Genomic DNA, 13555 nt, shown 5'->3' on the forward strand with positions numbered 1-13555 from the left:
ATATATATATATATATATATATATATATATATATATATATATATATATATATATATATATATATATATATATATATATATATATATATATATATATATATATATATATATATATATATATATATATATATATATATATATATATATATATATATATATATATATATATATATATATATATATATATATATATATATATATATATATATATATATATATATATATATATATATATATATATATATATATATATATATATATATATATATATATATATATATATAAATTTGAAGTTGATTGGACTAAACCTGCAACCTTGACTTTCATTACAAAAATCTGTTCACGGTCAGACGGACATGGCTATATCGACTCAGGAGCCCTCCCTGAGCATTTTTGCCAAAGACACCATGTGTCTATCTCGTCTCCTTCTGGGTGTTGCTAACATATGCACTAACTTATTATATCCTGTTCCACAGTGTGGCGCAGGGTATATTTATGACAAAATTTTCTATAATAATAAAATTTTGACAAAACTTTCTAGAAAAATAAAATTTTGACAAAATTTTCTAGAGCAATAAAATTTTGACAAAATTTTCTATAGAAATAAAATTTTGACAAAATTTTCTATAGAAATAAAATTTTGACAAAATTTTCTATAGAATAAAATTTTGAGAAAATTTTATTTCTATAGAAATAAACTACATGTTAGCTTGGATGCAACCACTTTTGCACTTTATGCCTAAATATTAAAATCAAATATTTTAGTATTTAGTCCATAATCCTTTGTTTTTAATTACTAAGTTTTTATTATTTCTTCATCCTGCTTTTTTGTGTAATCCCAAACGACTTTTGACCAGAGACCACAAATTCTCAATTGGGTTAATATAGAGGTTTTATGATCGCTTTTATTCAATACTCCACGAGTGTTTAACAGGCAAATATTGAGGAAAAAATCTGCATCCCTAAATGAAAGAGAGAGAGAGAGAGAGAAAGAGAGAACATACAAATACCAGAGAAATTATTAAGAAGCTTAACAAGTTCAAAGTCAATATTTATTTAATGCTGTTATTGCTTGTTTTTGTTGTTGTTGTCTCAAATGTTAATGATATTCTTTGTGGTTATTGCTGTTGCATGTACCATCAATCCATGCGTAGGTTAATCTGTTCCTCGATGCCTCAATCAAATGTGTAAAGGAAGTTGAATGTGGGTTTATTGGATGATGTGCGAAACCGTGATGATTGGAGTAGACTATTTTTAGCCTTGGATTATGCAACATAACGTTTGTGGCTTTGAAAATGTGATATGAAAACACACGATCTATAGCAATACCATAGACCAAGAAAGGTATACTAATAGAAAAAAATGACGTCCCAAATAATCTTAACTTTCTGAAATGAACTATTAAATTTTATCCATATTTGGGAGGTGTCCAGTTATGAGAGGTTCATTTTAATGTGTTAATATAGTAAACGTCCCGGAAAACTGTACACATTTGGAAGGTGTCCGGTTTTCGGAGTGTCCAAGTTTGAGAGGTTTCACTGTAGTTCCAATGAATGATTCACCAAATGAAACAACCGGTATTAGTTCCCTCATTCTCTCGAATATAGTTCCACAGTTCCTTTCTTTTTATACCCTCCACCATAGGATGGGGGTATATTAACTTTGTCATTCCGTTTGTAACACATCGAAATATTGCTCTAAGACCCCATAAAGTATATATATTCTGGGTCGTGGTGAAATTCTGAGTCGATCTGAGCATGTCCGTCCTTCCGACCGTCTGTTGAAATCACGCTAACTTCCGAACGAAACAAGCTATCGACTTGAAACTTGGCACAAGTAGTTGCTATTGATGTAGGTCGGATGGTATTGCAAATGGGCTATATCGGTCCACTTTTACGTATAGCCCCCATATAAACGGACCCCCAAATATGGCTTGCGATTGCTCTAAGAGAAGCAAATTTCATCCGATCCGGCTGAAATTTGGCACATCGTGTTAGTATATGGTCTCTAACAACCATGCAGAAATTGGTCCATATCGGTCCATAATTACATATAGCCCCCATATAAACCGATCCCCCGATTTGGCTTGCGGAGCTTCTAAGAGAACCAAATTTCATCCGATCCGGCTGAAATTTGGTACGTGGTGTTAGTATATGGTCTCTAACAACCATGCACAAATTGGTCCACATCGGTCCATAATTATATATAGCCCCCATATAAACCGATCCCCCGATTTGGCTTGCTGAGCCTCTAAGAGAAGCAAATTTCATCCGATCCGACTGAAATTTGGTACATGCTGTTGGTATATATTCTCTAGTGACCATGCAAAAAATTGGTCCACATCGGCCCATAATTATATATAGCCCCCATATAAACCACTACCCAGATTTGACCTTCGGAGCCTCTTAGAGGAGCAAAAGTCATCCGATCCGATTAAAATTTGGTACGTGGTGTTAGAATATTGTCTCTAACAACCATGCCAAAATTGGTGCATATCGGTCCATAATTATATATAGCCCCCATATAAGCCGATCCCCAGATTTGACCTCCGGAGCCTCTTAGAGGAGCAAAATTCATCCGATCCGGTTGAAATTTGTAACATGGTGTTAGAATGTCGTCTCTAACAAACACGCAAGAATTGGTCCATATTGGTCCATAATTATATATAGCCCCCATATAAACCGTTCCCCAGATTTGATCTCCGGAGCCACTTGGAGGAGCAAAATTCATCCGATCCGATTGAAATTGCAACGTGGTGTTAGTATAAGGCCGCTAATAACCATGCCAAAATTGGTCCATATCGGTCTATAGTTATATATAGCCGATCCCCAATCACACAAAAATTGGTCCATATCGGTTCATAATCATGGTTGCCACTCGAGCCAAAAATAATCTACCAAAATTTTATTTCTATAGCAAATTTTGTCAAAATTTTATTTCTATAGAAAATTTTGTCAAAATTTTATTTCTATAGAAAATTTTGTCAAAATTTTATTTCTATAGAAATTTTTTTCCAAATTTTATTTCTATAGAAAATTTTTTCCAAATTTTACTTCTATAGAAAATTTTTTCCAAATTTTACTTCTATAGAAACTTGAATTTTATACGTATTTAATCGGCCTTTTCTAGTTTAATATATACCACGTATGGACTATGTGGAATATATATTACGGTGTTAGGAAGCTTTAAGATACCTTGCCATCGGCAAGTGTTACCGCAACCCAAGTAATTCGATTGTGGATGACAGTCTTCAGTAAAAGTTTCTACGCAATCCATTGTGGAGGGTACATAAGCTTCGGCCTGGCCGAACTTACGCCGTATATACTTGTTGTAATCTAACATTCCAGGATTGCTGGAGCGTTGAACAGGCGAATCATGCTCACTTAGTTAAAATACCGTAGGAAACACGAAGTTCAAATACCATAGGAAACAACAGGTCCTATGATAGGACCTGAGGAAAGGGATCTCTCACTGCTGGCTAATGTAGTTTTGGCCCAACCAAAATCGGACCACTCACGTATATCTATCACATATCTGGAATCTGTACACAAAATTTGTTTCCTATCCCCAAAAACTGGATTTTCACTACACAATTACCAATGGCATGCCTAGAGGACACTTACCATAAACATGGTGAGGCTGTATAAAATGGTAACCCTAAATTGTATGAGCGACTAATTGGTTTATTAGCAACATTTAATTAATGTTTACTTTAACTAGCAGGAATATTAAAAATTATGTGAACAGCTGAGTAAAAACTAAAACTAATGCTATGGTCACACTGGTCAAATAATTGACAGAAACCAAAAAAAGAATCCGTCGTCACGGCTAAATCAGCTAGCATTTTTAGCTCACATTCGATATATAACATCATGGTATGATTATTTTCCAAAACCGGTATACAGATATTCGGAAAATGATTGTGGAAAAATGTTTGACACTCATTTTGGTCAAATATTTGTCTAGTGTGACCACCATAGCTTAAGCCATTCACCGAGTCCAATTTTGAAGGATTTTCCGAAACAAAACGCACAACGAATAAGAAAAGTAAAACAAAAAATGAAAAACTCAAAGCGATATGGGTTAGAATGAACAAAATATAAATAAAAAAGCAATAGTCAAATAAATCCAAACAATGTATATTCACGTATTCTTGAGCTTAGCTCCACAACGGAAATTTACAACACATCTAGAGTGGAGAGCAGAGAATGAAGCCGCCGAGTCGCGCCGCCGATTTTAGCCGTCGCCGACCCGTTTTTAGCAGTCGACGCCGCCGCCGAATATGTCGACTCATCTCGACTCAAATTTAGCCGCCAATTAATCTAAAATATTGATTTATATCAGAAAAATTTAATAATATTTGTTATAGTTTTTGCCTAAATTTTGAACTTTCCACTTTCAATCAATTAGTATCAAGTTGCTATAATAGTTTTACAAAATTTTAGCTCAAAAAATTTGAATGAAATGTAAATTTGATTGTAAGATTGGTTGTACAACTAATCTCATTACAATTCGGAAAACTTCAAATTGATTTTTTAAAAGATAATTTTGCGCCGCCGAAGAGACAATTTTTTATCGGCTTAGCCGTCAAGCCGCCGCCGCCGGAGGCAAAAATGTAGTGTTAGCCGCCGCCGACAAAAATGGGTCGGCTTCATTCTCTGGTGGAGAGCCAGGAACAGCTGATTGGATTATTAGCTCATCAGGTAGTTAGACCACATGTTTTGGGTATGGGTGGAAGAGAGTTGAAGAGCTCTTGAATACGTTTCACTCTCGTTCTCTTGGAGTTGTTAATGCTCAATATGCAGAGTTGCCATGCTATGACAAATGGAATTTAATATAAATTTATGCAATTTCACATAAGTGCATTTACGATTTATGGGGCGATACATATGTATTGGAGATATAGCAAAAATAGAGGCGCTTTTACAAGTTTTCGACTTCGCAGTGGCGATTTGACAAGGAGCATGTGAGTATTTTGGCCTTATTTGCCCAAATCGTAAAAAAAGATTACAGTCAATCTTCGACACTCTGAAACGCGGTCACCTTCCAAAAGCGTGTCAGGTCGCGAGACGTTTGCTATACTAACACATTACAATTAACCTCTCATAACTGACCACCTCCCAAATGTGGGAAACAATTTAGGCGACCGTGGGTGTTCACTTTTGATAGGTAAATTTGAGTAAAATGTGGTCCTCTGTGGTAATATGAGTGTAAATCGGGCGAAAGATATATGTGGGATCTATATCTAAATCTGGACCGATTTCCACCAAATATGGCATGCATAGGGCTCCATGAAATAACTCCCCAGATGAAAAATGTCCCCAATTTCCTCTACAGAGCAAAAACAACGATTTTTGGGGAGTTATTTCATATTTTGGGGAGTTATTTCATTATGAAATAACTATCCAACTGAAGGGAACTATGTTGAATAATAAAAACGAATTTTGAAAAAAACAATGTGTTTTTCTTTGTTAGATCGGGGACTTATCAGCCAACCTGTTATCAATAATTCTTAATTTCTTCATAAAGTCCCATTTCTGTCAGGCCGTAAGGCGAAATATGACTAAGCGGCAGGATCTTTAGCAGTACATACGTGCTTCTAAAAATGCCTCACTATATTATCATAACATATTAGCATTGCCGTTGCTTCCCGCGGATTTAATAAGAAATGTCTTTATGTACATTAGAACTCAGATTTCTCTAATGGATAGAGAAGGAATATTTGCCGATTTTCTCAAATATGTTTAAACACATTGGATGCAAAAGGTTTGATGACAACTAATTCGAATTTAGTTATTTTTATTTACAATTTGTTTCAGATCGGTTGCACAGTGCACAAGCATTCAACTAGAACTACATCTGCTGTAGAGGCTTACAACGGCGTACTCAGATGGAGTATAGATAAAAAGGGTCACTCTTTTAAATTCGTTTACGCAATTCGTAACGAAGGATTTGTTTTAAAGCAGAGACTTTGCAATGTTTTGCGAGAATGGACCAGATCTTCCAAAAAGAAGAAAGAATTCTATTGTTGAGAAAAACAACAAAATTTTAGAAAATACTCTTCTTTTAGAACAGGGTATTATCACTGCCTCCACTTTTCTGTCGCGGATGGTGCATAAAAAAAAAACGATATATGTGTTAATATGGTTCCAGACATATTTACAGAGAAAGCAGCAGATACATCATCTGAAGATGAAGATGCTAACGACGTGGACGTGTATCCAAACTCGGCTAATGAATGTGTAGTGTGTAGAGATAAGACACCAAATGTCGTGCTTTTGTCTTGCAGACACTTAAAAATTTGTTCTGAGTGTCAAATGAGTCTACAGGCTGATAGCATATCAAAGGGATTGGAGAGGTACGATTGTCCATATTGCCGTACTTCCGTCGAATATTGTTTACTCATATATACTTAAGTAAAATATAACAATAATAAATTTAATTTGCAAATTTGTTATTCTTGAATTTATTTGGAGGGGAATATTTTGCAAAATCTACTAAAATATCAAGAATTCTACAGTAAAAAATCTACCATGTTTGGTAGATTGGGCCCCTGAGGACGGTTGCCACCGTGGCCCACTCTGAGCATTATTGCCAACTACACCATGTGTCTATCTACTCTCCTCCTAACATATGCACTATCTTATAATACCCCATTCCACAGTGGTATAAAAAAATAAGTTTTTTGCAACACATAAGTTAATTTTAGCATTAGTTTAACAACGGTCTGTAATAAAAGTTTACATTGCGTGTTGTCAACTTGGCGGTTTTATCTTCTTGTATCTATTTTTCGATTATCTTAAACCACCGTCTACATATATTGATTTGTTTTGTTTTCAATAATTCAGTTAAATAGTACTTCTTGAAGTTCTTGAGCAAAGCGTATAGTCTAATAATAATTATAAAATATATACTTTATAGAGCTCACTTTAATTTTTGACATTAAAACGGTTTTATTCTTACATATTGGTAAATTTAGAAGAGTTATTCTTCGAAATATCACAAAAAATTTTCATTGTAATGAAGTTGACAACACTGCGCAAAACTGTTTCTATTGATAATTGTTGTAATATACATTCCCTTGAATATATAATATTTTTTGCCGGCTTCTTTTATTTATTTTACATTGTGCACTTTTGTTTTAAAAGGAGAAGCAAGGGGTTTTGCATGTCTCGCAGATTCAATGTGCTTCTTTAAGTCGTTCTTTGAGAAGTTAAAAAGTTTTGGTGTTTCTCTTATGTCTATTCTAATTTTTGTCTAACCCCAGTTACACTATGCCAGAAAGAAACGTTTGTTTCCATAAAAGATACAAAATCCCATGATTTTTGTTTAAACAATTTCAAGTGTTCTTAGCATTAATTAGTAATTTCCCAAAATCCCCACAAATATATTCCACAATAGGAAAAAAACATTTTGGGGGGAAATCCCCAAATAATGGCAACACTGCTTGTAAATGAATTTGTTTTTGACCAAAACACGCTCTCTTTATACAGTTAACTCTTTGGGGGGTTTCTTTTTATACCCTGCGCCACACTGTGGAACAGGGTATTATTTATTTTGTATTCATAATGATCATTTTGTTATTGTTGTATTACATTATGCTTCTGTTTGCCAAACCCATCATTGAGAGTGAGAGAATAAATGCTTGTGTGGGGCTCTCTGTTCTCCAGCCTTTCTTGGGGCCATAGCACGTTGCCCATTTGATGCGTTGTACATTTGTTACTCTGTTGTCGTCATCGTCTCCATTGTATGGTGTTGTCGTCGCCGTAGTTTGCCGCCTCTTAGTCACATACAGTGGTTGATTTGCGCAACCTCTCGCCGACCAGTAAACAGTTAAATGCCGACAGTGGAACATGTAAACCTTTTTTTTCGTTATGAAAACGGAGAATTTCGTATCTACGGGCTTGCCTTTTAGTTTGTTTTATTGGTTTTAAATAAAATATGAATGCAAATTTCCTACATTAAAGGAATAGTGAAAGGAAAACAAAAATATAAAAGACAATTCGCCGCCTTGTATTAAATAGAAAATATAAAAAAAAATAAATGTTTGCAAACGAATTGCATGTGTGTGTATGTGTGTTAATGTGTATCGTTATTGTTAAACTAAACAGATGAGATCAAAAGATCTAAGAAGAATAAAATCAAGAAAAGTTGAATTTAATCAACCACAAATGGCCAGGAAATTGTGAAAATGAATAAAGATAAAAATGTATGGAAATATATTTAGCAAAAAGAAAATTAATGTATATACATATATGTAAATATATTCGCAGATAAGCAGCAAGTGAGCGAGCGAGTGAGTGAGTGAGTGAATGAGTTAAACAAGTGAAATTTGCAAACAAATATATCGAGCAAAAAATAAAAAGTAGAATTGGCTTGTCCATGCCATAAGAAGTGGAGATTTTAATTGAAAAGAAAAAATATATTCCCTAAGCGCATATACAAATTTATAACTCATATTAAGAAAAAAGTTGTCAAAATATAAATTTTAATTCAACTTACTCAACCACCAACACCAACAACAACAAAATAAAAACAACTTCCCTCATATCACCCAACAACAACAACCAAGTGCCGCATTTATTCTTGACACACATACACCTACATCGATAGGGGGCTATTGGAGATAATTCAAGCACACTTATACAACGGGGGAGAGTGCGAGAGATTGAATACAGTCAATCACCAAAATCAAAAGAGCACAAAACACAAAAAGAAGCGGCACGAAGAGTCGCATAAAGCTGTTGTATGTGAAAATTATTGTAAAGAGAATGACACACAAGGCGAACAAAAATAACAAAAAAATGTATGTAAAAGATAAACTTTATTTAATCAAACTCTCTTTTTTTATTAACAAATTAGAATGTTGTTATAAATTCAATTTCAATACTTTTCATAGATTGGGGCTCTGTACAACCTTGTGTTGCTTTCATTAGGCCCCCTCTCTCTCTCTGGAATTAAATCTTAATTCTTTGATATTAACAATTTGCCTTCGACTTCTCGAAATTGGGCGATACATACATTCACACAAAGAAAATTTAATTAAAATTCAACCAACGAAAATTTTCATTGATATAACGAAACATTTTCATTTATACAATGAAAATATTCGTTAATAGTACGAAATGTTATGTTGATTAACAGAAAATTCGTTATAATAACGAACATTTTCGTTGTATTAACGAATTTGTTTCATTGGCTGACTTTTAACGACACATTCCGTTAATATAACGAAACTTTTTCTATTAGTGTATATATGGGAGCTATATCTAAATCTGGACCGATTTCGATGAAAATTTACGCATACAGTTAGTGCTATAGAAGATTACATTTAGCCAACTTTGAGTACGAGCGTTTGATAAATAAGATTTTTATGGCCAAATTTGGAAAAAGTGGGCGATACATATATATGGGAGCTATATCTAAATCAGAACCGGTTTCGATGAAATTTTACAGACTTGAAGGGAAGGAGCCGAATTGAAATATGAGGGTCTCTACGGACCGATATGGAGCAATTTTTGTGTGATTGGGGATAGGTTTATCTGGGGCTATATACAACTATAGACCGATATGGACCAATTTTGGCATAATTGTTAGCGGCCATATACTAGCAAAATGTAACAAATTTCAACCGAATCGCATGAATTTTGCTCCTCCTAGAGGCTACGGAGGTCAAATCTGGGGATTGGTTAAAGTGGGAGCTACATATGATTATGGACCGATATGGACTACTTTTTGCATGGTTGTTAGAGACCACGTACCAAATTTCAACCAGATTGGATGAATTTTGCTCCTCCAAGAGAGTCAAATCTGGGGATCGGTTTATATGTGGGCTATATATAATTGGACCGATATGGACGATTTTTGTTGCATGGTTTTTAAAGACAAAATAATTAGATTTTGCATTTGCAATTTTGCATGGTGGTTTAAGATCATATACTAAAACCACATTTCAAATTTTAACCGGATGAAATGAGTTTTGCTCCTTCAATAGGCTCCGGAGGATCAGTTTATATTGGGGCTATATATAATTATGGATCGATGTGGACCAATTTTTGCATGGTTGTTAGAGAGCATATACTAACACCATGTACCACATTTCAGCCGGATCGTATGAAATTTGCTTATGTTAGAGGTTTATATGGTTGTTAGAGACCAAATTTCACCACGTACCAAATTTCAGCCAGATCGGATGAAATTTGCTACTCTTAGAGGATCTGCAAATCCAATCTGGGGTTTGGTTTATATGGGGGTTATATATAATTATTGGCCGATATGGACCAATTTTCGTGTGCTTGTTAGAGACTATATACTAACACCACGTACCAAATTTCAGCCAGATCCAGAGCCAGAATATACTAACACCATGTACCAAATTTCAGCCGAATCGGGGGATCGGTTTATATGGGGGCTATATATAATTATTGACCGATGTGGACCAATTCCAGCATGTTGTTGGATACCATATACTAACATAACGTACCAAATTTCAACCGAATCGGATGAATTTTGCTCTTCCAAGGGGCTCCGGAGGTCAAATCTGGGGATCGGTTTATATGGGGGCTATATATAATTATGGACCGATTTCGACCAATTTTTGCATGGCCATTAGAGACAATATACTAACACCATGTACCAAAGTTCAGCCGGATCGGATGAAATTTGCTTCTCTTAGAGGCTCCGCAAGCCAAATCGGGGGATCGGTTTATATGGGGGCTATATATAATTATTGACCGATGTGGACCAATTTTTGCATAGTTGTTAGAGACCATATACTAACATCATGTACCAAATTTCAGCCGGATCGGACGAAATTTTCTTCTCTTAGAGGCTCAGCAAGCCAAATCTGGGGATCGGTTATATGGGGGCTATATATAATTATGGACCGATGTGGACCAATTTGTGCATGGTTGTTAGAGAGCATATACTAACACCATGTACCAAATTTCAGCCGGATCGGATGAAATTTGCTTCTCTTAGAGGCTCCGAAAGCCAAATCGGGGGATCGGTTTATATGGGGGCTATATATAATTATGGACCGATGCGGACCAATTTTTGCATGGTTGTTAGAGACCATATACTAACACCAAGTACTAACTTTCAGCCGGATCGGATGAAATTTGTTCTCTTAGAGGGTCTGCAAGCCAAATTTGGGGGTCCTTTTATATGGGGGCTATACGTAAAAGTGGACCGATATGGCCCATTTGCAATACCATCCGACCTACATCAATAACAACAACTTGTGCGAAGTTTCAAGTCGATAGCTTGTTTCGTTCGGAAGCTAGCGTGATTTCAACAGACGGACGGACGGACATGCTCAGATCGACTCAGAATTTCACCACGACCCAGAATATATATACTTTATGTGGTCTTAGAGCAATATTTCGATGTGTTACAAACGGAATGACAAAGTTAAGATACCCCTATCCTATGGTGGAGGGTATAAAAATGTTTCGACAGGAAGAATGTAGGTGTCTTTCTCGAAAAAATTGGTAAAACATCGCTTCATAATTGCGGATTTGGCAGTTAAAACATAATTTCATGCACCCGAGTTGACCAACATTTGACGCCTGCAGGTCAGCCCGTGGATCTACTAGGGACCCACAAACTTGGAGCCACGGTGGTGCAATGGGACATACACAGTGTCGGGGGTTCAAACCCAGTTTCGGCCAAACACCAAAAAGATTTTCAGCGGTGGATTCACCCACCTCAGTAAACGCCGTTCGGACTCATTGATAAGAGAGAAGCTCTCCACTGTGTTATCACAATAGACTGAATAGTCTAAGTGAGCCTGAAATATCGGGCTGCCACTATACCTAACCTACTTATTTTCAATATTTAGGTGATACTGGGAAATAGGAAACAAACTTTGTTTTTGAAAAATGCGTCTTCTAGGTTCAGCGAAACTAGAATTCATATTGTAAAGACAACAAATCTTTGTGATCACGACAATTTTTTCCAGTGTGCTTTCTTATATGCTTTTTTAAGAATTTAGAAAAACATTTTTTTTAAGTAATTCATGATATAAGCCTGATTTATTATATTTGATGGAGTCTCTCCATCAAATCCTCAAGTGACAAAAAGTGTCCAATTTGGGGAAATATCCGTAATATTGGCAACACTGGAAGTTCTCATAAACGAAAAAAATCAGCAGTGGAAGAGAGAAGGAGGCGAGAGAAAGAGTGTGACAGTATGATTCTCTTCGATAGTTTTACCTCCTCCATTACTGGTAAATTGCTGTCACTATTATCGTTGTTGTTATTAATAGATCACTAATTTTATTCGAAAGCACTAAACATATGACAGCTGTCATCTGTCAAAATACAATGTACTTGTATACATTTGGACGCATAGAGGGCATGGAGTAAATACATAAAAAATACTAAACAATATTTTTTTTATTGTTCAATATTTCAATCCACACATGTATGTAGACATAAAAAAACACCATCTTCCCCCACCAGCTTTTCTCATAGTAGGAGAACCATTCCCCCACTTGGTACTATTTGTGTGTATTTTTTTTGTTTACCTCAATGTTTTTGGTTTTTTAGTTTACTTGTGAATTTTTTGTGGTCACGTTTTTTTTGAGAAACTCTGTGTGTAAAACTTGACAAACATAACAAATTTACTATTGAAACTTTTGGATCTAAACTAAAAAATACATTTTTTTGTTGGTCAATCTCTTTGTTAAGCCAAAATATCATTTGAACGATGTGAAATTAAATTAAATTCAATAAACTTAAATTAACATAAATTAGATAATATGGGGCCTATACCTACATATATGTCATTCATACACCTCTAGATTTCTAATTGCGAATTAAAATTAAATTTGAGTAATCGGCTCAAACCTGCGCTTTGTAGGAGTCCAATAAGTTTTATAGGGAGATGGATCTATATATTTTCGGTTAAAGTGGATCTAAAGGACCCCTGGATTTCCAATTAAAGGCAAATCGTATAAAAATTGCGATTTCTAAAAGTCTAAGAAGTCAAATCGATCTATTTATATTAAGGCTATTCCAAAACATGGGCCTATACGAAATATATTTGACACATCAATATGGGCATTTGTAACACTCGTACCTTTAAATTTTGAATATCAGGAAAATCAGTGTCATGAAGGTTATCGGTCCATATTTTATTTCTATAGAAAATCTTGTCAAAATTTTATGTTCATAGAAAATTTTCTCAAAATGTTATATGTATAGAAAATTTTGTCAAAATTTTATTTCTATAGAAAATTTTCTCAAAATTTCATTTCTATAGAAAATTTTGTCAAAATTTTATTTCTATATACATTGTATTTTTATATTTATGTATATATTTTGTCAAAAAGTTGGTTAAGCTACACTTGTAGTTTAGTCAATGCATGGTTTTAAGCTGAAATCAAAAAAAAACAACAACAATGATTAAAGAACAAAACCAACAATAAAAAAACAAAACGAATGAAAGAAGAGGAAGCACGCTCAAAATAAACCCAGCCAACTGCACACAAATCGATGATTTGACGGTGGCAAAAGAAAAGAGATATGTTTGTACGAATTTATTTCGGCATA

General features: G+C 34.7%; 1 protein-coding gene across 6 annotated transcripts in view; it reads left to right on the plus strand.

Moving 5' to 3' along the window:
* The first annotated feature begins 7736 nt into the window (after positions 1 to 7736).
* The window catches only part of LOC142235152 (uncharacterized), a 454428-nt gene continuing 448609 nt past the window's right edge, over positions 7737 to 13555 (plus strand). Inside the window, exons 1-2 of one of the 6 annotated variants that reach the window (XM_075306406.1) lie at positions 7738 to 8069; positions 8273 to 8805. The gene's annotated coding sequence lies outside the window, so the exon portion shown is untranslated. Of the gene's footprint in view, positions 8806 to 13555 lie in introns of all 6 variants that reach the window. The other 5 variants (XM_075306407.1, XM_075306408.1, XM_075306405.1 and 2 more) reach the window with 5 other exon arrangements.

The sequence above is a fragment of the Haematobia irritans genome, chromosome 4 (genome assembly GCF_050003625.1).
Source record: "Haematobia irritans isolate KBUSLIRL chromosome 4, ASM5000362v1, whole genome shotgun sequence".
In the NCBI taxonomy this organism is placed as follows: Eukaryota; Metazoa; Arthropoda; class Insecta; order Diptera; family Muscidae; genus Haematobia; species Haematobia irritans.